We start from the raw sequence: 27,279 nt of genomic DNA, 5'->3' as shown, positions 1-27,279 counted from the left end.
CGATGCCAAGGGTGCTAAGGGAACAGAGTGTTTCAGGGCGAATTGGCGGTCCATAAAAACCCCGTCGGCCCCACTGTCCACAAAGGCCTCAGTCTTGACAGTTTGACCGAGGATCTTCAAGGTCACCGGAATGATAAAAGTCTTCTTGGGAAATTCTGACTTCTGGCCTGACAGGATATTTCCCATCACCCTCAGGCCCTGAAGTTTTCTGGCTTTTCTGGGCATGATACTACCACATGACCTTTATTCCCACAGTACAAACACAACCCCTGCTGTCTCCTCCGCGTCTTCTCACGCGAGGAGAGGCGGGTAGCCCCAATCTGCATAGGCTCCTCGGAAAATTCCTCAGAGTCTGAGGTTCCCTTGGGAAAGAAGGAAACCTCGGTCTCCCTTTCAAGCCTACGCTCTCTCAGCAGTCTATCCACCCGGATGGATAACTGCATGAGCTGATAGCTGATGCTATCAGGCAAGGGATATTGTACCAGTTGGTCTTTTATCTGGTTAGAAAGACCTCTTCAGTACTGGTGTCTCAGGGCTGGGTCATTCCAGTGGGTATCATGGGCCAACCTCCGAAACTCCGTACAGTAAACCTCAACTGGCCTTCGCCCTTGCTTAAGGATCGAAATCTGAGCCTCGGCTGAGGCCGTCTTGTCAGGGTCATCATACAACATGCCTAGTGCCGTAAAAAAAGCATCAACACTTTTAAGCGACGGACAGTCAGGCTGCAACCCATATGCCCAGACCTGTGGGTCTCCTTGTAGCAAGGAAATCACTATGCCCACCCGCTGAATCTCCGACCCAGAAGACTGAGGCCTAAGCTGGAAATATAGCTTGCAGCTCTCCTTGAAACAAAAGAACTGCGAGCGATCTCCAGAAAAACGATCCGGGAGATTTACTTTCGGCTCCTTAACCCCTGAAGGTGCTGCTGCTGCGGGAGCTCCGCCAGCGGCCTGGGAGGTGTGCATTTTAATGGACAAATCATTAAATTGTCGAGTCAAGACCTGCACCAGATCGACCACCTGTTGCAAAGTATTTTGAGGGGTATGCTCCATATTCCCACAAAATTTCAACAGGAGTATTGGGCTGCTGAATATGTTATGCACACCAGTGCCTGCAGGAATGTACTGGTGTCTGAACGGAGAGGGATGCAAAACAAATGAACTCACAGACAGACTGGGGAATATGACATTACGTACACAGAAGGTGATAGGGTAACAAAATAAACACAAGGTGAACAGAGAAGCCCAGAGGCTAAGAAACTGGGTGTCTCCCTAGTATTAGGAATGCTCAGATGGAAAGAAGCGAGATGTTGTGTTTTAATACGTAGAGAACCCGAAATGCCGTTGCTAAGGGCAACAGCAAAACCCTAAAGGGTTACCAACGGGTGTGGCAGTAAACTCCTTGGTCAGAGATGGAATAATAGACACAAGGAGAGTCTCCACAATCCTAGTCCTCACTTGCAGTGCACTGGTTCAGCTTACTGCCACTAAACTGACACCTGAACACCTTGCACAGTGAGAAAGGATTTTGGCAGGCAAGTCTGAGAATACAGCCGCAAACTTGCTAGGTTCACAGAGTAGCAAAAGAACCCCAGCAGGTTAAACGACTGACTCCAGTCTTACTGCTAGGTCTGGATTGGCAGAGTGTAATACCAAATCCCAAGGCCTATTTGCAGTAAGCAACAAACAAATACAAAGTTTACACAGTACTAGCTAGCTTTCAGGAACTGACTAACCAACAAAGATTCAGCAGCATCTGCTTAACCTGAGAAAAGGGTTTATATAGCAGGTGCTGTCCACGCCCCACTCAGACCTCACAGACTGTGAGCACAAAAACCAGCACCGGATCCCCTGCCGTGCACAAAGCCTGTAACCACTGCACAGCAAAAGACCCGAACCGGAGTATCAGCTGCGCTCAGGTTACTCCGCTAGCACTTGTCTCCCGGTTGCCATGATGACGTGGCAGCACAGGGAAGGAGACCCTAACAGTAACCCCCCTCTGACGAGGGGTCAAAGAACCCCTACCACCGGGTTTATCGGGGAACTGCGAGAAGAAAGAGCGTATCAGTCTGGGGGCATGAAGATCACAACTGCGCACCCACGACCGCTCCTCCGGGCCATACCCCTTCCAGTGCACCAAAAATGACAGCCGACCCCGAACCATCTTGGAGTCAAGAATCCTTTCAACAACAAACTCCCTCTGGCCACGTATCAGAAGAGGAGAAGGTCTTCCACTGGAAGAAGGATTACGAATCGCCCGTTTTAAAAGGGAACAATGAAATGTTTTATTGATACCCAAAGAACGGGGCAGATCTAACTGAAATGCCACCGGATTGATAACCCTAGTGATCTTATAAGGGCCGATGAACCGGGGGCCTAACTTATGAGATGGCTGTCTCAACTTCAAATTCTTGGTAGACAACCAGACGAAGTCTCCTAATTTGAAGCTGCAGGGTCTTTTCCGCTTATCAAAAACCCTTTTGGTCACTAATGACACAGACACAAGGGCTTTCTTCACTTTCCTCCAAATACCCCTAAGGACCGAAACCACAGAGGAACCACCAGGCGTTGAGTCCAGGGGGTCAAAAGAATTGGCCTTAGGATGATGCCCATACACACAAAGGAAGGGAGAGATCCCTGTAGCAGAGTGAGCCGCGTTGTTATAGGCAAACTCCGCCATGGACAGATGAGCAACCCAGTCAGTCTGACACTTGGAGACATAACACCTGAGGAACTGCTCCAAGGACTGGTTCACCCTTTCAGTCTGCCCATTAGACTGCGGATGGTAGCCTGACGACAAGCTGACAGAAATCTGGAGATCGGAACAAAATGCCCTCCAGAATTTGGCCACAAACTGGGATCCGCGGTCAGAAACCACATCAAGTGGCAACCCGTGGAGGCGCACAACATGCAGTTTAAATAATTCAGACAGGCGTCTGGCCGAGGGCAGCCCAACCAGTGGAACGAAGTGCGCCATCTTCGAAAACCTGTCAACGACAACCCAGATGGCTGTCATCCCCGAGGATTTGGGCAAGTCCACCACAAAATCCATTGAAATGTGGGTCCATGGCTTAGATGGAAGAGAGAGTGGATGTAATGGGCCAACAGGAACCCCTCTAGGAGTCTTATTTTGGGCACAGATGTCACATGCCCGAACCCACTGATCCACATCCTTAGCCACAGAGGGCCACCACACCGCCCTAGATAGCAACTCCCGAGTTCTGGCAATACCCGGGTGACCTGCCGACTTCTTGGCATGGAATTCCAGGAACACTCGCTGTCTTAACCTAGGAGGCACAAACAAAAGACCTACCGGAAGGTCTGGAGGAGCCTGCTCCTGTGCTCTAAGGACTAATGACAAGAGGTCCTGGGTAATGCCCACTTTAATACATGATGGGGACACAATGGGCAATGGCTCCTCGGTGGTCTCCTGGATTGGAGCAAAACTCTGCGAGAGCGCATCAGCCTTGATGTTTTTTGACCCAGGGCGATATGTTATCAAAAAATTAAAGCGAGCAAAAAACAAAGCCCATCGTGCCTGCCTGGCATTGAGACGCTTCGCTGACTCTAAATATGCCAAATTCTTATGGTCGGTGAGAATTGAAACCACAAACTTAGCCCCCTCAAGCCAGTGTCTCCACTCCTCGAGTGCATCCTTAATAGCCAACAATTCCCGGTTACCCACGTCATAATTCATCTCGGCAGGCGAAAATTTACGGGAAAAGTAAGCACAGGGATGAAGGCGATTATCAGACACTCCCATCTGAGAGAGCACTGCCCCAATACCCATCTCAGAGGCATCCACCTCCACCACAAAAGGACGCTCTGGATCTGGGTGTCGCAGCACCTTGGCCGAGACAAATGCCCTTTTGAGACGGGCAAAAGCCGCTTTGGCCTCACAAGACCAGTGAGCAACATCCGCCCCTTTCTTAGTGAGTGCCACCAAGGGCGCCACTATAGATGAAAATCCAGCGATAAATCGTCTATAAAAATTCGCAAAGCCCAGGAAACGCTGAAGCGCCTTCAAACTAGTGGGCTGCACCCAATCCAGGACTGCCTGTACCTTGGAACCCTCCATTTGGAAACCTTCTGGGGAGATAATATATCCTAGAAATGCGATTTGCTGAACTTCAAATTCGCACTTCTCCAGCTTCGCCCCAAGCCGGTGGTCTCTGAGTTTCTGGAGGACTAAGCGTACATGCTTCCGATGTTCCTCCAGGGAATGGGAGAAGATTAGGATGTCATCTAAGTATACAACTAAGAATCTATCCAAATATCCCCTGAGCACATCGTTCATGAAATCCTGGAAGACTGCCGGGGCATTACAGAGCCCAAAAGGCATCACCAAATATTCATAATGCCCTGAGTGGGTATTAAAGGCAGTCTTCCATTCATCCCCCTCTCTTATTCGGATTAGATTGTATGCACCGCGTAGGTCAATCTTAGAAAAAATGGTGGCAGTACGAAGCTGGTCAAACAAGACCGAAATGAGAGGCAGTGGGTATGAGTTTTTAATCGTGATACGGTTCAATTCCCTGAAGTCGATGCAGGGTCACAACGAACCGTCCTTTTTACCCACGAAGAAGAACCCCGACCCAACTGGAGACTGTGAAGGTCTGATAAATCCCTTAGCCAAGTTCTCCTGAATGTACTCTGCCATAGCCTGAGTCTCAGGACGTGACAGGGAGTACAACCTGCTCTTGGGAAGCTTAGCATTCGGCAACAAATCAATGGCACAGTCATAGGGGCGATGGGGAGGTAGTACCTCTGCAACTTTTTTGGAGAACACGTCCGCAAAATCTGCATAACATCCTGGCAATCCTGGCAAACTTAGCTGCGAAAGCCTGACTGGAAGGCTCAAGCAACTCCTGAAACAATCAGTACCCCAACTAAGAATCTCCCCAGAGACCCAGTCAAATTGAGGATTGTGGGCCCTTAACCAGGGTAACCCCAACACCAATGGGGCAAAAGTACAGACAGTCACATAAAAGGACAATTTTTCAGAGTGTGTGGCTCCAATAAACAAAGAAATCTGGCTAGTGCAAGAGGTAATTTTACCCTGGGATAATGGTTCCCCGTTTAACCCACAGATCTCAATTTCCGATGCCAAGGGTGCTAAGGGAACAGAGTGTTTCAGGGCGAATTGGCGGTCCATAAAAACCCTGTCGGTCCCACTGTCCACAAAGGCCTCAGTCTTGACAGTTTGACCGAGGATCTTCAAGGTCACCGGAATGATAAAAGTCTTCTTGGGAAATTCTGACTTCTGGCCTGACAGGATATTTCCCATCACCCTCAGGCCCTGAAGTTTTCCGGCTTTTCTGGGCATGATACTACCACATGACCTTTATTCCCACAGTACAAACACAACCCCTGCTGTCTCCTCCGCGTCTTCTCACGCGAGGAGAGGCGGGTAGCCCCAATCTGCATAGGCTCCTCAGAAAATTCCTCAGAGTCTGAGGTTCCCTTGGGAAAGAAGGAAACCTCGGTCTCCCTTTCAAGCCTACGCTCTCTCAGCCGTCTATCCACCCGGATGGATAACTGCATGAGCTGATCCAAGCTATCAGGCAAGGGATATTGTACCAGTTGGTCTTTTATCTGGTTAGAAAGACCTCTTCGGTACTGGTGTCTCAGAGCTGGGTCATTCCACTGGGTATCATGGGCCAACCTCCGAAACTCCGTACAGTAAACCTCAGCTGGCCTTCGCCCTTGCTTAAGGATCGAAATCTGAGCCTCGGCTGAGGCTGTCTTGTCAGGGTCATCATACAACATGCCTAGTGCCGTAAAAAAAGCATCAACACTTTTAAGCGACGGACAGTCAGGCTGCAACCCATATGCCCAGACTTGTGGGTCTCCTTGTAGCAAGGAAATCACTATGCCCACCCGCTGAATCTCCGACCCAGAAGACTGAGGCCTAAGCTGGAAATATAGCTTGCAGCTCTCCTTGAAACAAAAGAACTGCGAGCGATCTCCAGAAAAACGATCCGGGAGATTTACTTTCGGCTCCTTAACCCCTGAAGGTGCTGCTGCTGCGGGAGCTCCGCCAGCGGCCTGGGAGGTGTGCATTTTAATGGACAAATCATTAAATTGTCGAGTCAAGACCTGCACCAGATCGACCACCCTTTGCAAAGTATTTTGAGGGGTATGCTCCATATTCCCACAAAATTTCAACAGGAGTATTGGGCTGCTGAATATGTTATGCACACCAGTGCCTGCAGGAATGTACTGGTGTCTGAACGGAGAGGGATGCAAAACAAATGAACTCACAGACAGACTGGGGAATATGACATTACGTACACAGAAGGTGATAGGGTAACAAAATAAACACAAGGTGAACAGAGAAGCCCAGAGGCTAAGAAACTGGGTGTCTCCCTAGTATTAGGAATGCTCAGATGGAAAGAAGCGAGATGTTGTGTTTTAATACGTAGAGAACCCGAAATGCCGTTGCTAAGGGCAACAGCAAAACCCTAAAGGGTTACCAACGGGTGTGGCAGTAAACTCCTTGGTCAGAGATGGAATAATAGACACAAGGAGAGTCTCCACAATCCTAGTCCTCACTTGCAGTGCACTGGTTCAGCTTACTGCCACTAAACTGACACCTGAACACCTTGCACAGTGAGAAAGGATTTTGGCAGGCAAGTCTGAGAATACAGCCGCAAACTTGCTAGGTTCACAGAGTAGCAAAAGAACCCCAGCAGGTTAAACGACTGACTCCAGTCTTACTGCTAGGTCTGGATTGGCAGAGTGTAATACCAAATCCCAAGGCCTATTTGCAGTAAGCAACAAACAAATACAAAGTTTACACAGTACTAGCTAGCTTTCAGGAACTGACTAACCAACAAAGATTCAGCAGCATCTGCTTAACCTGAGAAGAGGGTTTATATAGCAGGTGCTGTCCACGCCCCACTCAGACCTCACAGACTGTGAGCACAAAAACCAGCACCGGATCCCCTGCCGTGCACAAAGCCTGTAACCACTGCACAGCAAAAGACCCGAACCGGAGTATCAGCTGCGCTCAGGTTACTCCGCTAGCACTTGTCTCCCGGTTGCCATGACGACGTGGCAGCACAGGGAAGGAGACCCTAACAGTCATACTGTTGGACTGGTTGTTATAAACTCGTGTTATACGGTGTGATTGGTGTGGCTGGTATGAATCTTGCCCTGGATTACCAAAATCCTTTCCTTGTACTGTCAGCTCTTCTGGGCACAGTTTCTCTAACTGAGGTCTGGAGGAGGGGCATAGAGGCAGGAGCCAGAGCACACCAGAACCTAAATTATTTCTTAAAGTGCCCATGTCTCCTGCGGAGCCCGTCTATCCCCATGGTCCTTACGGAGTCCCCAGCATCCACTACGGACTACGAGAAATAGATTTACCGGTAAGTAAAATCTTATTATCATCTGGCCTAAGGGTCTTGCCCAGTTTCTGAATCCTAAGGGCATTATCTAATTCTTCAATAGTTATCTCCAAGCCCAACTGAGATACCACCAATCTGCTCAATGTCTGTAAATTGCATTTATCCAGAAAGGATTCAATCCCTTCAGAGAATCTCGGAGAGGGTGAGGAGCGAGCATCAGCATTATATAATGATTCATAAAATTCCTCAAATTCTCTAAGAATGCAATCAGGATCATGAGTCAATACCCCTTGATAAGATATTTTTGGAGTAAATCTGAGCTCTCAGTTTCCTGGCGAGGATTTTATCTGCCTTATCCCGTTTCTCATAATAAATTTGATTAAGGCGTCTAAGGCATTATTTTGTCTTGTGAGATAGTAACATGTTCAGTTTTCCCCTTACTTTAAGCACCTGATCTAGGTCAGTTGGGCTCAGGGATGACCTATGAATTTCTTCTAGACGATGGAGTTGGTTGGTTAATTATACGATCTTTTGGGAGCACTGTTTAGTGAGTCTAGCAGCGATCTGAATAAAGTGACCCTTGAGGACTGCTTTATGTGCCTCCCACAAGGTCATATCAGACATACCAGGGGTCTGATTCAAGCTAAAATAATCAGTCAGTACTTGTGTGATTTGCGGATAAGACATCATCACATTGGAGAAGAGCATCATTGAGGGACCAAGACGGGGGGGGGGGGGGGGGGGAGGAGTGTGGGATATACCGAAAAGAATCAAAGACACAGGAGCATGGTCAGACCATGTTATTGGGTGTATAAGACTCTTTTGAATCCTAGAGGCTAAATCCCTCCCAATCATAATCATATCAATTCTCGTGTAAAGATTATGTAATAATGTATAATCTTTAACTAAGGGATCGAGAACTCTCCAGGAGTCGAATAACAGGTGGTTTTTGAGTAATGATAACAGAGCTCTAGAATTATGGTTACTAGTGTGGGACTGAGAAGGAGGTAGGGAGTGGGAGCGATCTAGACTGTGGTGAAGTATGGTATTAAAATCCCCTGCCATCAAAATATCACCTTTCCTATGCTGGGCAATCTTAGAATCCAAAGAGGTGAAAAAGGAGGCCTGATTAACATTAGGGGCATGAACGTTAATCAAAGTAATGGGAACATTATTAAGTTTGCCCACAATGATTTTTTCCGACTCCAAGTTTAAGTGGGCAGGGATCAATATAGCGACACCACGTTTTTTCTGAGTATGGTCGCATGCATGTATAACCACTGGATGACATCTAGAACGTAATTCGGGATGTGAAGTGCCTCTAAAATGTGTCTCCTGTGGGAACACCAGATCTCCCCTAACTTGTTTCTGAAAAAGGAATAATTTAGTTCTCTTTTGGGGGCTGTTTAGACCCTTCACATTATAGGTTATTATGTTAACCGACATAACAATATATACAAGAGCATAACTAGATTACCTCTGAAGGCACATGGTGGGCTCCCTTGAAAACAAAAGGAGAACGAAGAAGCAAAGGTGAGAAAAGGAATAGGTAGTAGGAGAAAGAAAGAGAGAAGAGAAAAGAGAAAGAAATAACAATGCAACAGGAAAAAAAGTAACAGTAAACCAGGCCAAAGACCCATTGTACTCACAGTACGGGTCCACATGTTTGAGCACCCATATGGGGTATTGAAGGAGAAAAAGTCTCCATCATGCTCAAAACCGTCCATAATGGCTTAACGGAGGGCGTGGCGTCGAACACCAATGAACATACAGGAGAATGGACAGGGTGACCCTGGGGGATCATGGTAACATTTGACAACAATAAACCAAATCAGAACCATGTTAGCAATATAAACATAAGCTTAATCAGAGAAGCTCAGCAAAGGGAAATATGAAACCTCTAAGACATAAATCACCATTTTAAATAGCAAAATACAATAACCCAGCAAACCATCCGTGTTCATGGGGGGTTATGTCTGGATGAGGTTTTAGTCGGGACTGTCGACCAAAGGCGTCTAGGCGCTCTCTGTGGTAGAGGAGAGCCTGAGGGGTGTTAGCGACCCGGTGCAGCTTGTGGGGGGGAGGGTGCATCAGACGCCGGGGGAGATAGGTTGAGTTTCAAAAGAAGCTGGTAGGCCTCTTCCTTGGATCGCGCCAACAGCCTTTTCCCATCAAGTTACATAGAAACATAGAAACATAGAATTTGTCGGCAGATAAGGACCACTTGGCCCATCTAGTATGCCTTATTTTTACATTATTTTTATCTCTAACCAGTGGTGCAAGTAGGAAAAGTAGGAAAAACGCCTTACACGAACTGTGTGTGCGCGCCGAAGGCGCGCGTGCAAAAAATGGGTGTGGTCAAATGCCACATGGGGCGTGGCCAATGAAAATGGGGCGTGATACACATATGGGGGGAGGGGCAGATACACGTATGACCCCAATAGTGCCAGATACACGTTGCCCCACAGTGCCAGATATACATTGCTCCACAGTGACAGATATACATTGCCCCACAGTGCCAGATACACATTGCCTCACTGTGCCAGATACACAAATGCCCCCCAGAGTGCCAGATACGCAAATGCCCCCAGAGTGCCAGATACACAAATGCCCCCAGAGTGCCAGATACACAAATGTCCCCAGAGTGCCAGATACACATTGCCTCACAGTGCCAGATACACATTGCCCCACAGTGCCAGATACACAAATGCCCCCAGAGTGCCAGATATACATTGCCCCCCAGTGCCAGATACAGAAATGCCCCCACAGTGCCAGATATGCCCCCAGTGCCAGATACAGAAATGCCCCCAGTGCCAGATACACAAGTATGCACCCAGTGCCAGTTATGCCCCCAGTGCCAGATACAGAAATGCCCCCCAGTGCCAGATACACAAGTATGCCCCCATTGCCAGATATGCCCCAGTGCCAGATACACATGTCTCCGCAGTGCCAGATATGGCCACAGTGCCAGATACACGTGTCCCCCCAGTGCCAGATATGCCCCCAGTGCCAGATATGCCCCCAGTGCCAGATACACATGTCCTTCCAGTGCCAGATATGCCCCCAGTGCCAGGTACACAAGTCCCCCAGTGCCAGATATGCTCCCAGTACCAGGTATACATGCCCCCCCAGTGCCATATATCCCCCAGTGCCAGGTACACAAGTCCCCCAGTGCCAGATATGCTCGCAGTGCCAGGTATACATGCCCCCAGTGCCAGGTATACATGCCCCCCCCCCAGTGCCAGATATCCCCCAGTGCCAGGTACACAAGTCCCCCAGTGCCAGATATGCTCCCAGTGCCAGGTATACATGCCCCCAGTGCCAGATATCCCCCAGTGTCAGGTATACATGCCCCCCCCTGCTTACCGCTGCCGTCTTGTCTGTGTGAGGGGAGGACAGCGCAGCCTGCGCCTCTCCTTCCCCTCAGTCTCTGGCGGGTGTCTCAGTTTAATTCAGCGCCGATCCGTGAGCCAATCAGAGCTCGCACGGATCGGCGCTGAATTAAACTGAGACACCCGCCGGAGACTGATGGGGAAGGAGAGGCGCAGGCTGCGCTCTCCTTCCCTCACATCAGCGGCGGTGCAGCGGGTGCGGCGAGGTGCGGCGGGGAGCAGCAGAGGGAGGGAGGGAAGAGGAGCGGCGGCCCATTGGTGTGGGTACGGCGTACCCACGGCTAATTTCTTACGGATACGCCGTACCCACCCGTACCCACACACTTGCACCACTGTCTCTAACCTTATTTGATTTCTTTGTAAGGATATTCTTATGTCTATCCCATGAATGTTTAAATTGCTCTACTGTCTTAGCCTCTACCACCTCTGATGGGAGGCTAATTCCACTTGTCCACTACCCTTTCTGTGAAGTAATTTTTCCGCAAATTTCCCCTGAACCTCCCCCCCTCCAGTCTCAATGCATGTCCTCGTGTCCTATTGCTTCTCTTCACTTGGAGAATGTTTCCCTCCTGGACTTTGTTAAAACCCTTGATATATTGAAAAGTTTCTATCATGTCCCCCCTTTCCCATCTCTGCTCCAAACTATACATATTGAGATCTCTTAGTCTATCTGGGTATGTTTGGTGATGTAGGCCATGCACCATTTTAGTTGCCCTTCTTTGTACAGTTTCTAATGTATTAATATCCTTTTGAAGATATGGCCTCCAGAACTGAATACAGTATTCTAGATGAGGCCGTATCAATGACCTATACAGTGGCATTATTACTTCTTTCTTTCTGCTGCTGATTCCTCTCCCAATGCAGCCAAGCATCTAACTAGCCTTCCTCATTGCCTTGTTACATTGCTTACCTGCCTTTAAGTCATCTGAAATAGTGACTCCTAGATCCCTTTCCTCCTCAGTAGTTTCCAGTATAGTGCCATTAATACTACATTTAGCCTTTGGATTTTGAGACCCAAGTGCATGATTTTGCATTTTTAGACATTAAACTGTAATTGCCACACTCTTGACCATTCCTCTAGTCTACCTAGATCCTCAATTATTTGTTTTACCCCACTTGGTGTGTCTACCCTGTTGCATACCTTTGTGTCAGCTGCAAAAAGACATACTTTCCCTTTAATGCCATTTGCAATGTCACCAATAAAGATATTAAAAAGCACTGGTTTACTCCAGATCCAGATCCCTGGGGTACTCCACTGGTAACATTTCCTTCCTGTGAATGCACTCCATTTGCCACAACTCTCTGTTTTCTATCCTTCAACCAAGATCTTATCCATTCAATAATACTAAAATCCAATCACAAACTTTCAAGTTTATTTAGCAGGGCAAAGGGATAATCCCACCTATAACGGATTTGGGTCTCCCTTAGGATTTGGGTATATTCCTTCTAGTCGTAATGTCTTTTGAGAGAAATAGGGGATAAGACCTGAAATACCAGCAATTTATGCATTTCAAATAGGCACGAGTCTTTGTTGCGAGCAGCAGCCAGAACTTTGTTTTTGGTATTGAAATAGTGGCACCTTAAAACCACATCCCTCGTGCGAGCACCAAGATCGGAGATCTCGGCTTTGAGACCAGAAATAGCTTTGTGGATCTTTAAGTGGAAAGCCTGTTTCAACAACTTCATCTCATGGAGGAAATGCAATCTTTCATAGAGGAGTCTAGCACAGGCGATTGGGAGGTAGGTGCCGATTTAGAAGAACTAGGCTTCATTTTAGAAATAAAAGTAGTAAGATCTGCAGGGGGTGCAGATTTTCTGGACCTAGGTATGACGTGCGACAGTCCTGGAAATAAAGAATAACTACAAATCAGAACTGAGTCAGAGTTCAATTATATTGCGAATAGAGAGAACAATCATGAGGCCCCCAGGGCAGCATTGATGTTTAACAGAGCATTCCCCTAATTAGTGGTATCAGAGAAGACTGAAGCATGTCTCAATTGTAACAGGGTGTAATGGCCAGGAGATGGCGCTCCAGGGCAGTGGAATATGATGTAGCAGAGGGGAAATTGATGGAGGCCCCAAACTGCACTGTTAGACCAGAGGGCACCAGCAACATGCAATATGGCACAGCAAAGCAGAGTCAGATGGCTGGTGCAGCAATAACCCAGGTAGGGAGGGCTGGAGGCTAATAGACTGCCACCAGCTTATGAGGACATGCACTGGCACAGTGAGGGGAGAAGTAGCCGGGTATTGGAGCATATAAAATGGCCACCACCAGAGATCCACACTGGGAGCTGCAGCATGTACCTGTCTGTCCAAGGAAGGCAGAGGAGGTTCCCCACAGTCTGGTAGAGCCAGAAGGGACTGGGGCGGTCCAGCGATGCTGTGTAGAGGAGGCAGGGGTCCGCAGCTCACTCTGGGGGTCTCGCCGCGGCCATGTTCCGGTCCCGGAGCTCATGGACAGGTTGCCGTCAAACTCAAGGCCCCGGCTCTAGATCGGGGTGAAGGCCACGGTAGCCGGAGGGTGCAGGGAGCCGCTTGGCCACTCAAAATTGCCCAGCAAGCTATCCATTCCCGTGGGGAGACCTCAGGCCGGCAGTGGGCGCCGGGGAAAGAGCGGAAATCAGCAATATTGTGCCCTCTGTGCCGAAGCTCCGGAGCTGCACGTCCTCACAGCTCAGCGTCCAGGCCACGCCCCCATAAAAGATAACTTTTAAGTTCATAAATTAAGTTGAGGTCTTATGACAAATTATAATTTGTTTATGTTTATGACAAGTGACAAGAAACTCAACAAGATTTTTACAAGGCACACAAAGGGACCATAAAACTGCCAGTAGTAGTTACAAATATAAAATGTCTCACTACTTGCATAGATTGTGATTAAGCTTATTAAAACAAGGAGTACTGATGATATTGCAAAAAAAGTCCTCAGCCTCACCTATAGATAAGTTGCCAAAAATTCAGGCAACTAAATTTAAAGGTTTTAATTTTCTGATATTTGGGACTTTTAGAGTACAGAAATTAATCAAAATGCTAAATTTGTATTTCCAACAGAAGGCTGTTGGAAGTCAAAGGGATGTGGTTAGGAGTCCTTAGGACTATAGAAAGATGGACATGATAGGCCAGCAGCTCCTAGGGCATGTATTTTCTGTGCCTGACAGAGGGGTGTGGTTCATTAGGTCGACATGAGTTTGGTCTACATACATTGGGTCGGCCACATTTGGTCGACGTGCATTAAGTCGACATGGTCATTAGGTCGACATGGAAAAAGGTCAACATGAGTTTTGTGACTTTTTTGTGTGGTTTTCTTCATAAAGTGACTGGGAACCCCAATTAGTGCACCGTGTTGCAATGCTTTCGGCAAGGTGCCTTGCTCCGCTACCCCTGCGCTCGGTAAAGGTTACCTTTCCCAATTGTAGTCCACATGGATCGTTAAGTATGAAAAAGGTCAAAAAGGTCAAAAAATGAAAAGAAATTTGTGAAAAACTCATGTCGACATTTTTCCATGTTGACTTAGTACATGTCGACCTAGTGATCATGTCGACCTAATGCATGTCAACCAAACGTGGTTGACCCAATGTATGTCGACCTAACTCATGTCAAACTAATGACCGCCATCCCAGACAGAAGCGGCATACAGTCTGACTCATTTGGTAAGGAAGGTATGTGTAGATTGGTAAAAGCATAATGATGTGTGCCCTGCTTACTTTCTCAGGCTGTGAAGAAGCCTGCTTTGTGCTTTACTTGTTTGTTAAAGAATACTGGGAAAACAATACCAACAGAGCCACCCCATATTCCTCCTGCAGAAGGCTCATTCTAGGTAATACAAATCAACTTCATCCAAGTAGTATAATGTAAAAATGTAAATATGTGTATTCATTTATGTGAAATTTGTAACATTTAAAATGGTTCTGTTAAAGGGAAATATGTATGAATGAGTTTAGCCATACAGTACATAATCTTATACCAGGGGAGGGGGAGGCAGTGCTTACCCTGTCATAATGATTAAAATAATAAAAAGAAGATATTTCTAACACAGTGGGGTATATTTACTAAGCTCCCGACCGATTTTGACCGAGATGGTGTTTTTTCTTCAAAGTGTCTTCTCGGGAATTTACTAAACTCAAATCACGGCAGTGATGAGGGCATTCGTATTTTTGTTGAAGTCAAAGTAAAAAATTACGAATAAATACACCATCGGTCAAATACGCCTGTTATTTGCTAGAACTCGGTTATTTACTGAAATTTGTATTTCATAAACATTGCCGGCAATAGCCAAACACTGCCGTGAAAAAATACAAATCGTAAAAAAAAGCAGTTTTAAAACAGACCTGCTTTTTTTTACCGTGTTCTGATAGTCATGCACGGATCCATGATATCCGTGCATGTTATCAGTGGGAATGGGTGGGAAATGATGTAAAATTAGAAAAAAAAAATGCGTGGGGTCCCCCCTCCTAAGCAAAACCAGCCTCGGGCTCTTTGAGCCGGTCCTGGTTGAAAAAATATGAGGAAAAAAATGACTGGGGTTCCCCCATATTTAATCAACCAGCACCGGGCTCTGCGCCTGGTCCTGGTGCAAAAAATACGGGGGACAAAAAGCGTAGGGGTCCCCCGTATTTTTTGAACCAGCACCAGGCTCCACTAGCCAGGTACATAATGCCAGAGCCGTGGGACACATTTATTGTGGTCCTGGCGGCCCTGGCATTACATTCCCAACTAGGCACCCCTGGTCGGGGTACCCTGGAGGAGTGGGAACCCCTTAAATCAAGGGGTCCCCCCCCTCCAGCCACCCAAGGGCCAGGGGTGAAGCCCGAGGCTGTCCCCCCATCCAAGGGGGGTGGATGGGGGGCTGATAGCCAAGTGTAAATATTCAGAATATTGTTTTTAGTAGCAGTACTACAAGTCCCAGCAAGCCTCCCCCGCAAGCTGATACTTGGAGAACCACAAGTACCAGCATGCGGTGGAAAACCAGGCCCGCTGGTACCTGTAGTACTACTACTAAAAAAATACCCAACTAAAAACAGGACACACACACCGTGACAGTAAAAGTTTATTACATACATGCACACCTCCATACATACTTACCTATGTTCAGATGCCGACTCGGCCCACGTCTCGACGTCGATTCCAGGGTACCTGAAAATAAAATTATACTCACCTAAATCCAGTGTGTCGTGTCCTTTTTTAATAATCCACGTACTTGGCAAAATAACAAACCGCATACCCGATCCACGCACTGAAAGGGGTCCCATGTTTACACATGGGACCCCTTTCCCCGACTGCCAGGACCCCCCCTGACTCCTGTCAATGAGGGCCCCTTTAGCCAATCAGGGAGTGCCACGTTGTGGCACTCTCCTGATTGGCTGTGCGCTCCTGTAGTGTCAGTGAGGCTGCGCACGGCAGAGATACAATGTAGCGCCTATGCGCTCCATTGTATCCAATGGTGGGAACTTTGCGGTCAGCGGTGAGGTTACTCGCGGTCAACCGCTGACCGCAAAGTTCCCACCATTGGATACAATGGAGCGCATAGGCTAGGGGTGGGCAAAATAAGGCCCGCGGGCCGGATGCGGCCCGCAAACCGATCCTGACCGGCCCACTGCTTCCCACCAGCATGCAATGACAAGCTGCCCGACTCCCCTGCTGCTGCTGCACGGCGCCTGACACACATCCTCCAGAGTCCCCATTGGCAAAGGCAGGGATCAGACAAAAAGGGGACGGAGCTATGCGGAGATGAGGGGCGGGGCTACGCGGGACTTTAGGGGGTGGAGCTACAAAAGCCACTGCTAGAGATCCATCCTTCCTGCCACTGCCAGCCAGACACAGATCAGTAAGTTAATGGAAAAAGTGAGGGAAAGAAAGTGTATTTGTCTGTGTGTGTGTGTGTGTGTGTGTGTATATATGAGAGAGTGTGTGTGTATATGAGAGAGTGTGTGTGTGTGTGTGTATGTTTGTGTGTGCGGGCAGTGGCGTCAGACTGTTTTTAGGTTAGGGGGGAGATCTTTAATGCTTGCTGTACCAGCCCACAACCCCCCCCTCCCCTGGATTCTTTCACCGTGTAACCCCCCATGTTCTGTCACTAAGTCACCCCCCGTGTTGTTACCGTGTCACCTCCCGTGTTCTGTCACCGTGTCCTGTCACCCCCGTGTCCTGTCACCGTGACACCCCCCCACGTTCTGTTACTGTGTCACCCCCGTGTTCTGCCACTGAGTCAGCCCCCCCATGTTCTGTCACGTTGTCATCCCCCCCCCCGTGTTCTGTCACTGTGTCACCCCTGTGTTCTGTCACTAAGTCACCCCACCGTGTTGTTACCGTGTCACCTCCCATGTTCTGTCACTGTGTCACCCCCCCCGCGTTCTGTCACTGTGTCACACCCCCCATGTTCTGTCACTGTGCCCCCCCCCCCCGTGTTCTGTCACTGTCACCCCCGTGTTCTGTCACTGTAACCCCCCGTGTTCTGTCACTGTCACCCCCCCGTGTTCTGTCACTGTCACCACCCCCGTGTTCTGTCACCGTGTCACCCCCCCGTGTTCTGTCACCGTGTCCACACCCTGTGTTCTGTCACTAAGTCACCCTGCTGTGTTGTTACCGTGTCACCTCCCGTGTTCTGTCACTGTGTCACCTCCCGTGTTCTGTCACTGTGTCACCCCCCCGCGTTCTGTCACTGTGTCACCCCCCCCCCGTGTTCTGTCACCGTGTCACCCCCCCCGTGTTCTGTTACAGTGTCATACCCTGTGTTCCATCACCGTGTCCCACCCCCGTGTTCTGTCACTGTGTCACACCTTTCCCCAGGGGCCATGAGACACTGGATAATTTGCTTGCTGTGCAATGATTATCCCAAATAAAATGTTAATGTGTAAAAAGGGGACTCTACCTGCCGTAATGTGTAAAAGGGTGCTCTACCTTCCGTAATGTGTAAAAGGGGGCTCTACCTGCTGTAATGTGTAAAAGAGACCTCTACCTGGCGTAATGTGTGACAGGGGCTCTACCTGGAGTAATGTGTGTAAGTGGCACTACTGTGTGGCGTAATTTGAATAATGGAGACTATTGTGCAGCCTAAAATGAATCTGTATTATTTTTTGGCCACACCCCTTCCCCATGGAGCCACGTCCCTATATTCTTGGCACATAGGGGAGCTGATATTTTGTGTGCGGCCCTCGAAAACTGACAGGAAAGTGTCAAGTGGCCCCTCAGCTGAAATAATTGCCCACCCCTGGCATAGGTGCTACATTGTATCTCTGCCGTGCGCAGCCTCACTGTCACTACAGGAGGGCACAGCCAATCAGGAGAGTGCCACGACGTGGTGCTCCCTGATTGGCTGAAGGACCCTCTTTGACAGGAGTCAGGGGGGGTCCTGGCAGTCGGGGAAAGGGGTCCCATGTGTACCCCCCTTTCAGTGCGTGGATCAGGTATGCGGTTTGTTTTTTTGCCAAGTACGTGGATTATTAAAAAAGGACATGACACACTGGATTTAGGTGAGTATAATTTTATTTTCAGGTACCCTGGAATCGACGTCGAGACGTGGGCCGAGTCCCCTTGCAGGGGAGGCTTGCTGGGACTTGTAGTACTGCTACTAAAAACAATATTCTGAATTTTTACACTTGGCTATCAGCCCCCATCCGCCACCCTTGGATGGGGGGGACAGCCTCGGGCTTCACCTCTGGCCCTTGGGTGGCTGGAGGGGGGGGACCCTTTGATTTAAGGGGTTCCCACTCCTCCAGGGTACCCCGGCCAGGGGTGACTAGTTGGGGATGTAATGCCAGGGCCGCCAGGACCACAATAAATGTGTCCCACGGCTCTGGCATTATGTACCTGGCTAGTGGAGCCCGGTGCTGGTTCAAAAAATACGGGGGACCCCTACGCTTTTTGTCACCCGTATTTTTTGCACCAGGACCAGGCGCAGAGCCCGGTGCTGGTTGATTAAATATGGGGGAACCCCAGTCATTTTTTTCCTCATATTTTTTCAACCAGGACCGGCTCAAAGAGCCCGAGGCTGGTTTTGCTTAGCTCCGTCCCCTTTTTGTCTGATCCCTGTCTTTGCCAATGGGGACTCTGGAGGATGTGTGTCAGGCGCCGTGCAGCAGCAGCAGGGGAGTCGGGCAGCTTGTCATTGCATGCTGGTGGGAAGCAGTGGGCCGGTCAGGATCGGTTTGCGGGCCGCATCCGGCCCGCGGGCCTTATTTTGCCCACCCCTAGCCTATGCGCTCCATTTTATCCAATGGTGGGAACTTTGCGGTCAGCGGTTGACCGCGAGTAACCTCACCGCTGACCGCAAAGTTCCCACCATTGGATACAATGGAGCGCATAGGCGCTACATTGTATCTCTGCCGTGCGCAGCCTCACTGACACTACAGGAGCGCACAGCCAATCAGGAGAGTGCCACAACGTGGCACTCCCTGATTGGCTAAAGGGGCCCTCATTGACAGGAGTCAGGGGGGGTCCTGGCAGTCGGGGAAAGGGGTCCCATGTGTAAACATGGGACCCCTTTCAGTGCGTGGATCGGGTATGCGGTTTGTTATTTTGCCAAGTACGTGGATTATTAAAAAAGGACACGACACACTGGATTTAGGTGAGTATAATTTTATTTTAAGGTACCCTGGAATCGACGTCGAGACGTGGGCCGAGTCGGCATCTGAACATAGGTAAGTATGTATGGAGGTGTGCATGTATGTAATAAACTTTTACTGTCACGGTGTGTGTGTCCTGTTTTTAGTTGGGTATTTTTTTAGTAGTAGTACTACAGGTACCAGCGGGCCCGGTTTTCCACCGCATGCTGGTACTTGTGGTTCTCCAAGTACCAGCTTGCAGGGGAGGCTTGCTGGGACTTGTAGTACTGCTACTAAAAACAATATTCTGAATTTTTACACTTGGCTATCAGCCCCCATCCGCCGCCCTTGGATGGGGGGGACAGCCTCGGGCTTCACCTCTGGCCCTTGGGTGGCTGGAGGGGGGGACCCCTTGATTTAAGGGGTTCCCACTCCTCCAGGGTACCCCGGCCAGGGGTGACTAGTTGGGGATGTAATGCCAGGGCCGCCAGGACCACAATAAATGTGTCCCACGGCTCTGGCATTATGTACCTGGCTAGTGGAGCCCGGTGCTGGTTCAAAAAATACGGGGACCCCTACGCTTTTTGTCACCCGTATTTTTTGCACCAGGACCAGGCGCAGAGCCCGGTGCTGGTTGATTAAATATGGGGGAACCCCAGTCATTTTTTTCCTCATATTTTTTCAACCAGGACCGGCTCAAAGAGCCCGAGGCTGGTTTTGCTTAGGAGCGGGGACCCCACACATTTATTTTCCCGACTTTAAACATTTTTTAATTTTTTTAAAGATGCACAATGAAACCCTGCACGGATCTCACAGATCCGGCCGAGTTTCATTGTTTTAATGTCGGCAGTGTTTTACTATTCACTCCCGTAAAACACTGCCAAAAATTACGAATGACATCGACATCGGAAAACACGAAAATGTAAAATACGACAGCTTAGTAAATTAGTTGTAATAAATTCAAAAAGTTGCAATTTCACACATTCAATGTCATTCGTGTTTGAACTTTAACCTCATTCTGAAAATTACGAATTTTAGTAAATATACCCCAGTCTGTGATAAATATCTTCTTTTATTATTTTAGCCTTTTACCCCCCTAGAAAATCCCTGTATCTTAGGGTGGGAGGCAGCGGGAGAGGTGCCTCCCACTGCTAACATTAAAGTCCAGGCAGCGGGGGTGGCGGGCAGGGGGCATGGCAAAGTAAAAGGCTGTAAAAGCCCATTGAAAATATATGGTGAAGCGGCACCTCTACTGGTGCCTCAATGAGAGGGGCGTGCATACAGCCCACATGAATGCACGCCCCTGTTAGTCCCCCAGATGTGATTGGGCCAGCGGATCCACTGCATCCGCTGGCCAGCGGGCACATGCGGGGGCATAACGCGTCGGGAATCATGGCGGCTGGACCCGCGGAGAAAGGGTGGCTGGCGGCAGACCTGGATCTGAGAGGATCCAGCCCCTGCCAGCCACTCTGCAGAGTTCGGTAGCAGAGAGCGGCTTCCAATTTCACCTCCAATGGCGCCTCAGCATCATTTTTGAAATTCAAGATGGCCACCGTGAGCCAATCATGGCTCATTGTGTCATTGCCCCACCCCCTCAACTGGCTTATATAAGCTAGCGGCGAGGTAGCGGCGGTCAGTCCGGAGGCGGGGAGGGAGCAGTCAAGAGCTCCCGAAGACCGAAGACGCTGGAAGCCATGGGGAGGCGGCGGCCATGCAAAAGAACTTAAAGGCCGCCATCCCCCAGGTGAAGGTCCTGCACAAAAAAAAATATTAAAACATCTTGTGTTGTTGTTTTTATTTTAAGATTTTCTTTACAGGCGGACTATGGGTGCCACTGGGCCCTTAATGTCCGGGCATGCTGGCACTTGTGGTTCTCCATGTGCCGGCATGCTTGGGCAGGCTTGCCTGGACCTGTAGGCTGACTATAAAGAACAATATTAGTATGTCATGAACCTCGCACCCACCGCCACCAGGGGTGCGGAGCATAGCACTGGGCTTTCAGCCCAGTGCTGGTTGTTGCTCAGGAGGGGGGACACCATTAAAATTTTTGGGGTCCCCACTTCCTGAGGAATTCCAACCCTGGGCTGACAGGTTTGGGGGGTGTTTAATGCTATGGCAGGGGGACCCCATACTGAGTGTCTCCCCTGCTATTGCATTACTCCCTCTGGCTGGTTTAGCCTAGTGCTTGTCTTTGTAAAAGAAGGGGAACCCTATGCTTTTTTTTTTTGTTTGGTTCTTGGATGGGGGGGTAAAGGTGGCGCCAGTGCCTCACCAGTCACTGCCCTCACCGCACATCACTGTCTTATACATGATGAATGTCACACTAGACATCACACAATTTGGTAAGCCTTTTGCTGTTCCTTCTCCAAAGATTCCTTTGTGTGTAAGATGAGTTTCCACATCTACATAATGGGCCTTGGGTTCCCCTGAGTGCATGGAAAATTTGTTCTACCATTTTCCATGCAATGACCTTTCACCCTTACAAATTGAAGGATCAATGTCTGACTTGTATTATATACACATAAATTATAATTAACATGTTATGTCTGGCTAAATATCATATGTTAAGATTAACAAGGCATTTTGAAAAAATAAATATATATACATCAGAACTGCACATAATACAGGCACTAGTGATCAACCTTTAGCTCGTCATTGTTTACTGAGGAGGCACGGTGTAGCTAGCATAAGAGCTAAAATTATTGATCATGTGCTTCCGCAACGAAGAGGGGGTAATAGAAGCAAGAAATTGTTTCAACTTGAGAGTAGGTGGAGCTATCAATTAGATTCATTGGCCCCGAAAGGACTTAATGAATATTCTGGTTTAAATGCATTCCTAGAAATGTCCATATGCCACATCCCCTCCTCAGATGTATCATAGTTATGTGAAATATTAACTTGTGAAACTATTTACTGTATTTATGATTTAATGGTTAATATTTTGTCTGACATGAATAGCATGTTTTACTACAGAATAATGTTGTATTTATAAACACCTCACAGAGTGATACAAATGAGAGGAACTTGTTTTTAATTATGTACTTGTTTTTAGTAACTAATGTTGCTATTTTAAATTGGGTTATTTTCTAGCTTGACGTCTAATAACGTTGTAGCAGTATACACTGGTTACCATGGTGACGTCGCTGCGCTGCCCTGGGCCGCATCCGACTGATGACATCATCGCCTGACGCGGCGGAGATCTCTTGATTGTGTGTGGCGGGATGCAAGGCCGGTGCGGTGCAGGTAAGTGCAGCCAATTGTGGGGTTACTGAGGGTTTACATTTTTATTGTACACACTTGTCTTGTTGATTCCTGATGACGGGCAGCAGCCCAAAACATGTTGAATAAAACATATCTCTAATCCACCACAATACAAGACTCCAGAGTGCCACCTTTACCAATATTCATTATATCTATCTATCTATCTATCTATCTATCTATCTATCTATCTATCTATCTATCTATCTATCTATAGACAAACAATGGTAGTTGCTCGGTCATTCCTGGAGATAATTATGTATCAGGTGCTGGAAAGGGGGAGGGGTCACAGACAAACAACAAAGAGGGGCGGGGGTGCAAATCCCCACCCTTAAATATCGCTTCAGCACACTAAAGATTACCTATAACCATACCTGAACCTATCTGGTAATAGAAATTCAGAGAATTAGTCACACATGTTTGCAAATGCATGTTTGAGCTGCTGTGCCACTTCACGGCTTCTCTGATATCAGCAGTCGTAACACTACATAATAGCAGTGCCCACATAGGGTAATGTAATTTGTCACAGTAGGCCTCATGGTAAAGGCTATTACTAAAACACATCCAGACAGAGAGCTAACTTATGTTAGGAATGCTGATATCAGAGAAGCCGTGGTGGTATGGTTACAGGCAATCTTTAGTGTGCTGCAGGGAAATTTAGGAGTGGGGATTTGCACCCCCGCCCCTCTTTGTCTGCTGTATATATATATATATATATATATATATATATATATATATATATATATTTTGTGGCAGAGACAGCATTTTTCCATGTGAAAGTAATGTGGAGGATCCAGACCAGGTTTTGGAAGCAGTAGCAGAATCCCAGGTGTGTGATCAGCAGCACCTGGGATTTCCTGATGTAAGAGTTTCCAGGGCAGAGTCACTTGGAATAGCTACCCAAGTGATAGGCCAGGTTTTGTGGGTTAGACTAGAGCCTATCAAGAGTCTGCTATGCTGAGAGTGCCTGTATGCTACTGCCTGCAATGCCAACTGCATATGGATTGAACTAGCTATGTGGTGACCTGCTGTTCAAAATAAACACCGAAAGCGCTCATCTGAGTCCCCATGTTTGTGATCCTTGTCACAAGTGGTGGAGAATGCAAACAAGGACACGGTGTACAGCAGAAACTGTTGGTAAGCATACCGGTGTTTAAACTGCAAGTTTTCCCTTTCCTTTTTTTTTTCCTCTCTGGTTATGCAGTGCAAGTGGCAGCCTTAAAGGGCCATAGCATTATGGGCAGACTGTTTGCTGTTATGTGTTAAATAGCCAGCAAAACAGGCGGGTGTCGGCTTGGACTGCTTGATAAGCCTGGCACATTATATTAAACCTCCTAGATTTGTCCTTAAAAAGGGCCACGCATGGCAAAATGGAGGAGTTACTAAAACAATTTGCTAAACTTGCCGCTGGGCAACAAACCCAGATTCAAATGTTACATGAGGGTCAACAAACCAAGATTCAGAAGGTACATGAGGGGCAACGAACCCAGGCTGAAAGACAGCAAACTCAAATTCAAATATTGTGCGATGAGTTAAAAGCACTTAAAAAATCTGAGCCAGAGCGGGAAAGGCTACTAAAGCTCACCCCAGCAGATGATATAGAGGCATTCCTTTGCACGTTTGAGCGCACAGCCACACGGTTGGTATGGCCTGCGAAGGAATGGTCTGACAGGCTGGCACCCTGTTTAACAGGGGATGCACAGCGGGCGTATGTGAACATGACTGTGGCTGAAGCACACCCCTATCCTGGCCTAAAAAAGGCTATACCAGATAGGATTGGAGTGACAGGGCCCAGCAAAGCCCAAGAAATCCTTGACTGGCGGCTGGAGGGCCCTGGGCCTCCCAGGATTCAGCTGGCAAAACTAGCCCAAATGGCAAGGTCCTGGTTGCAGCCGAGTAAGAACTCCACAGTACAGATTGTGGAAGTAGTCGCACTGGACCAGGCTATGTGGGTGTTAGACCACTCGGTGCAGCAGTGGGCCCTTCAGGCTGACCCCCAGACATTTGAGGAGTTGGCAGTGGTGATTGCACCTGACGCTGGGAAAGCTAAATAAAGCCAGGTCAGGATACGGGCCACAACCTAAACACACAACTCAGGACCCAGTACTTAAACCAAAGGTTCCTTCTCCCTTGGCGTGCTTTGAGTGCGGCAAGCCTGGTCAAGTGCGGCAGGACTGCCCGAAATAGGACGAGCCAATGGATTGCAGTGCGGGGGAAACAGCTTGGCCGTTGGTCAGCATGACGGCGGTGGGGGTATCCCAAGCAGAGTCTTCCCTGTTCTGGGTGCAGATACAAGTGGAAAACCAGGAGATTTGGGCCCTGGTGGATACCGGCAGTGAGCGCACCATTGTCGCAGCCAACGTGTTTCCACCGGGAGCTGACAAGTTCCAGCCTCCTGTCAGAGTGTTGTATGCCCATGGCGATGTGGAGGAGTGCCCACGTGTTTACTTACCCCATGCCGTTCAAGGTTGGTCGTTAAAGGTGGCAGTGGTGGTGAGCTTTAGACCCCCGTATCCGCTAATCCTGGGCTGGGTCTTTCCGTTGCTGCAGGAGCTCGTTACCTGGCATGCTACCAACAAACTGTCAACCACTGAAACAACTCAGAAGCCAGAGACCAGAGACTACCAAAGTTTAACTCCCGGGAGAGAGGCTTCTTGTCCCAAAACCACCCCAAGAGACTGAGTCAGAGGCCCATTGGAACCCAGTTGGTGAGAAGATATCACTGCAGGACTATGGGATAGATCAACGTGATGAGACTGTTAAAGTAGTTAACGGCAGGGTAGTTGATGCTTTACCATCAGAGGGTATACCATATTTTGTTTTGAAAAATTATTTGCTGTATCATGTCGCTACTTTACAAGGTAAAAAGGTAGATCAGCTCTTGTTTCCCTGAAAACTGGAGCGGTTGGCGTTAGAAGCTGCCCATACAAATTTGCCTCAATGCTAACGTCTGGCACCTTTTTTATATGAAAATGCATCTTATTTGCATTGTTATGTGGCTAGGATGCACAAGCAGCTTCTGCTGATTAAAATGATATGCAGCACGCCTATATACTGTGTGAGACTGTGGCTGTATCTGCATAAGAAATGCTACACACAGTATATAGGCATGCTGCATATCATTTTAATCAGCAGAAGCTGCTGATGCCCCTAGCCATATCAAATGCCCTAGGCAATTGCCTAGTTTGCCTATGCCTATGGCCGGCTCTGGGCCTGGCATTTATGCTTCCGTTAAGAGGTATTGTCAGGAATGTCCAGTCTGCCAGAGGACAGCCCCACGGCCAGAGTTTAGAGCTCCACTGGTACCCCTCCCTTTAATTTCCGTACCTTTTGAGCAGATTGGTATGGATCTGATAGGGCCAGTGGAAAAATCGGCTCGAGGGCACCAATACATATTGATGGTAGTTGATTATGCCACCAGGTACCCAGAGGCTATACCCCTGAGCAATATGAAATCTGGCACTATTGCCAGAGAACTACTAACCATGTATACCGGGTTAGGAATACCGAAAGAGGTCTTAATGGACCAAGGTACACCTTTCGTGTCTAAACTCATGAAAGATTTATGTCGGTTACTAAATGTAGACAGGATTACCACCTCGGTGTACAACCCGCATTCAGATGGCCTGGTAGAAAGATTAAATAAAACCCTTAAGCAAATGATAAAGAGGGCAGTGTTGCAAGAAAAACGAGAATTGGGATCTGCTCCTACCTTTCTTGATGTTTGTGGTCAGAGAGGTACCCCAATCCTCTACAGGGTTTAGTCCCTTTGAGATCCTCTATGGGAGACAGCCCAGAGGAATTCTAGATCTCATAAAAGAAGGGTGGGAAGAACAACCATGCCAGGACCCTAACGTCATTCAGTTTGTGGCCCAGTTATACGTCCATCTGTGTCACGCTCGGTGTAAGTTGAGGTTCCGAGAACCGAGTTTTGGCTGAAGGGACAGCTACCTGTGAGGAGGAGTAAACGAGGTGGCTGAATGTAATTCCTCCTCATGGGGTGGAAGCCAAACTAAGTGCTAACGTTGGCCAGAGGGCATAAAGAAGAGGAGTACTTTGTAGGAAGATAACTGTAGTTTTAATGAATAATCAGCCTGTACACGAATATTGGAGAAATTGAAGAAACTGGAAGAATTAGAGTCTATGGTTAAATGACTTGAAGAGTAAAGCTGAAGAACTCCGGTAAAGAAGAACTGAAGACTGTGAATAATCAGGCTGTACACGAATATTGGAGAAATTGAAGAAACTGGAAGAATTAGATTCTATGGTTAAATGACTTGAAGGGTAAAGCTGAAGAACTCCGGTAAAGAAGAACTGAAGACTGTGTTTTATGATTAAAAGACGAGGCTGAAGTACTTGGACTTTGAAGAAATGAAGACATGGTTTGTGATTGAAAGACGAGGTTGAAGAACTTGGACTTTGAAGAAATGAAGACTGTGGTTTGTGATTGAAAGACGAGGCTGAAGAACTTGGACTTTGAAGAAATGAAGACGTCTTGCGGGAACCGCCGTTAGCACCTGGAGCTCCTCTACGACCTGGTATCCCATGAGCGCTTCCACGAGTGGCAACGGACTTAAACAACAGGACTGCAGCAGAATTAAGGTAACCGATGGATGACCGCAACCAGGACCAGGGACCCAGAAGTAACCTGGGAGCACAGAACTGGAGAACCTTTCACAAGGAGGTAATTTGAAGCACTGGCACTCTCCCTCTGAGCCAGCCCCCTTTTGTAAGG

This window comes from Pseudophryne corroboree, chromosome 11, assembly GCF_028390025.1.
Source record: "Pseudophryne corroboree isolate aPseCor3 chromosome 11, aPseCor3.hap2, whole genome shotgun sequence".
Classification (NCBI taxonomy): domain Eukaryota; kingdom Metazoa; phylum Chordata; class Amphibia; order Anura; family Myobatrachidae; genus Pseudophryne; species Pseudophryne corroboree.
Note: the sequence above shows the minus strand (reverse complement) of the source record.